This window comes from Oncorhynchus kisutch, unplaced genomic scaffold, assembly GCF_002021735.2.
Source record: "Oncorhynchus kisutch isolate 150728-3 unplaced genomic scaffold, Okis_V2 Okis05a-Okis16b_hom, whole genome shotgun sequence".
Classification (NCBI taxonomy): Eukaryota; Metazoa; Chordata; class Actinopteri; order Salmoniformes; family Salmonidae; genus Oncorhynchus; species Oncorhynchus kisutch.
This window is the reverse complement of record NW_022261982.1, coordinates 1,440,124-1,443,825: the sequence shown is the minus strand read 5'-3', so window position 1 is coordinate 1,443,825 and position 3,702 is coordinate 1,440,124. Positions and strand designations below refer to the sequence as shown.

The 3,702-nt window shown below is 50.9% G+C and overlaps 1 pseudogene; it reads left to right on the top strand.

The window, feature by feature from the left end:
• LOC109886554 (Krueppel-like factor 7) overlaps nucleotides 1-1,697 on the top strand; it is a 47,761-nt pseudogene extending 46,064 nt beyond the window's left edge.
• Nucleotides 1,698-3,702: the final 2,005 nt, after the last annotated feature.

Here is a 3,702-nt window from a genome sequence, read left to right as displayed (position 1 = left end):
ACATCTCCATTCATCCAGACGTAGGAGTCAGACAGGGACCTGTGTGTCTAACATCTCCATTCATCCAGACGTAGGAGTCAGACAGGGACCTGTGTGTCTAACATCTCCATTCATCCAGACGTAGGAGTCAGACAGGGACCTGTGTGTCTAACATCTCCATTCATCCAGACGTAGGAGTCAGACAGGGACCTGTGTGTCTAACATCTCCATTCATCCAGACGTAGGAGTCAGACAGGGACCTGTGTGTCTAACATCTCCATTCATCCAGACGTAGGAGTCAGACTGGGACCTGTGTGTCTAACATCTCCATTCATCCAGACGTAGGAGTCAGACAGGGACCTGTGTGTCTAACATCTCCATTCATCCAGACGTAGGAGTCAGACAGGGACCTGTGTGTCTAACATCTCCATTCATCCAGACGTAGGAGTCAGACAGGGACCTGTGTGTCTAACATCTCCATTCATCCAGACGTAGGAGTCAGACAGGGACCTGTGTGTCTAACATCTCCATTCATCCAGACGTATGAGTCAGACAGGGACCTGTGTGTCCAACATCTCCATTCATCCAGACATATGAGTCAGACAGGGACCTGTGTGTCACCTCACCTCCCTGTCCTGTGTGTGTCAAACATCTCCATTCATCCAGACATATGAGTCAGACAGGGACCTGTGTGTCTAACATCTCCATTCATCCAGACATATGAGTCAGACAGGGACCTGTGTGTCTAACATCTCCATTCATCCAGACATATGAGTCAGACAGGGACCTGTGTGTCTAACATCTCCATTCATCCAGACGTAGGAGTCAGACAGGGACCTGTGTGTCACCTCACCTCCCTGTCCTGTGTGTGTGTCTAACATCTCCATTCATCCAGACGTAGGAGTCAGACAGGGACCTGTGTGTCTAACATCTCCATTCATCCAGACGTAGGAGTCAGACAGGGACCTGTGTGTCTAACATCTCCATTCATCCAGATGTAGGAGTCAGACAGGGACCTGTGTGTCTAACATCTCCATTCATCCAGATGTAGGAGTCAGACAGGGACCTGTGTGTCTAACATCTCCATTCATCCAGACGTAGGAGTCAGACAGGGACCTGTGTGTCTAACATCTCCATTCATCCAGATGTAGGAGTCAGACATAAATATTTCCTTATTTGTAGCAATGAGGAAAGTAAAGAAGAAAAAAGTTATGAATATGATTGAATAAAATCTACATTCAATTTCAATATTTTGTACTAATTTAGTTCTAATGTTGTTTGTGTTGCATTTCATATACAGGCAGACAGCTCAACTAATTGCACCTTAATGGTAGAAGAAACGTTGTTTGTGTTGCTTCTCCACCACTGGTTGAACAGATCCATGTTCAGATTCCATTCCTATTCAGAATGCAGCTGCAGTCATTACCGGTTCTGTTGAACATGTGGATTGAAATGTTGATTATGAATTACATGTTTAATTGCATGTGCATTAGAATTGCCTTGACGCACTAGCGGCTAGCTAACAGCAGCAGTTAGACTGTTGACTCAACAATAGTTCCTCCTACCATGGCAACAAGCTAACAACATCATTTCTGTCCGTTCTGCAGGTGTTTCTCACGGTCGGACCATTTGGCGCTACACATGAAAAGGCATATCTGAGGAGGTGGAGGGAGAAGAGAGGGAGAGGAGGAGAGCGAGAAGAGGAGAGGTGAAGATGGAGGTGAACGTCACGCCTGTCTCTGTTGTGTTGAAAAGGGGACTGAGAGAGAGAGTTCAATCAAAATCTTGGTTGCATCAGATCAAGGATCGGATCAGCCTTGGGAGACATGGGAGAGCAAGACAAACGCACAGGGTCTGTGGGGCTGCATTAGGCACGTAATCATGGTGTTTGTGTACAGACAGATAAACAGACAGTCTGGTCTAATGTTGTTCCCAAAGCAGCTCTGCCTCACCCGAGTCCTGGAAATCTGATACTGCCAGATTGGAATTCTGCCTGGAGACAGTAACACAATACCGGCTCACGCTTGTGTCCTATAAAGAGTAAAAGAGTTGTCGTCCCATTTTCTGTTGCTCTTTCAAAGGTTATCTTAGTGTTTGGACAACTGCAAACAACCACAGGACAAGGCTACTTTGCAAAGCCAACCCAGTCAAACTCCTCTTGTAAGGAGTCAAAGGTCAACCGGAAGACATTGACCTAGTCCCTGGTCAGACAACTGATGACCACATTGAACTATAATATTCATACTCCTATTCTCCAGATGCATTCCTCTCTGTCTCCTCTCTGTCTCCTCTCTGCCTCCTCTCTGTCTCCTCTCTGCCTCCTCTCTGCCTCCTCTCGGTCTCCTCTCTGCCTCCTCTCTGCCTCCTCTGCCTCCTCTGCCTCCTCTCTGTCTCCTCTGCCTCCTCTCTGTCTCCTCTCTGCCTCCTCTCTATCTCCTCTGCCTCCTCTCTGCCTCCTCTCTGTCTTCTCTCTGCCTCCTCTCTGCCTCCTCTCTGCCTCCTCTGTCTTCTCTCTGCCTCCTCTCTGTCTCCTCTGTCTCCTCTCTGTCTTCTCTCTGCCTCCTCTCTGCCTCCTCTGTCTCCTCTCTGTCTTCTCTCTGCCTCCTCTCTGCCTCCTCTCTGCCTCCTTTCTGCCTCCTCTGTCTTCTCTCTGCCTCCTCTCTGCCTCCTCTCTGTCTCCTCTCTGTCTCCTTTCTGTCTTCTCTCTGTCTCCTCTCTGCCTCCTCTCTGTCTCCTCTCTGCCTCCTCTCTGTCTCCTCTCTGCCTCCTCTCTGCCTCCTCTCTGCCTCCTCTGTCTCCTCTCTGTCTTCTCTCTGCCTCCTCTCTGTCTCCTCTCTGCCTCCTCTCTGTCTCCTCTGCCTCCTCTCTGTCTCCTCTCTGTCTCCTCTCTGCCTCCTCTCTGTCTCCTCTCTGCCTCCTCTCTGCCTCCTCTCTGCCTCCTCTGCCTCCTCTCTGCCTCCTCTCTGCCTCCTCTCCCTCCTCTCTGCCTCCTCTCGCCTCCTCTCTGCCTCCTCTCTGCCTCCTCTCTGTCTCCTCTCTGCCTCCTCTCTGTCTCCTCTCTGCCTCCTCTCTGTCTCCTCTCTGCCTCCTCTCTGCCTCCTCTGCCTCCTCTCTGCCTCCTCTGCCTCCTCTCTGCCTCCTCTCTGCCTCCTCTGCCTCCTCTCTGCCTCCTCTGCCTCCTCTCTGTCCTCCTCTCTGCCTCCTCTGCCTCCTCTCTGCCTCCTCTGCCTCCTCTCTGCCTCCTCTCTGCCTCCTCTCTGCCTCCTCTGCCTCCTCTCTGCCTCCTCTCTGCCTCCTCTCCCTCCTCTCTGCCTCCTCTCTGTCTCCTCTCTGTCTCCTCTCTGCCTCCTCTCTGCCTCCTCTCTGTCTCCTCTCTGCCTCCTCTCCCTCCTCTCTGCCTCCTCTCTGCCTCCTCTCTGCCTCCTCTCTGCCTCCTCTCTGCCTCCTCTCTGCCTCCTCTCTGCCTCCTCTCCCTCCTCTCTGCCTCCTCTCTGCCTCCTCTCTGTCTCCTCTCTGAGTTCCCCTCCACAGCTGCGCAGCGACACTTTTGAAACTTTTGTAAAAAATGTCATTTGTAAACCCTTCGGTCTTGAACTGGAAAGTCTTGAAACTCACCAAACGTTGGCTTGGACACATACTGTTCTAGTGTGGACTGCCATATGCACACGCGAAAGACAAGTAGCAAAACAGCTACTGAAGCACAGACTGCAAAGGATATCGTAA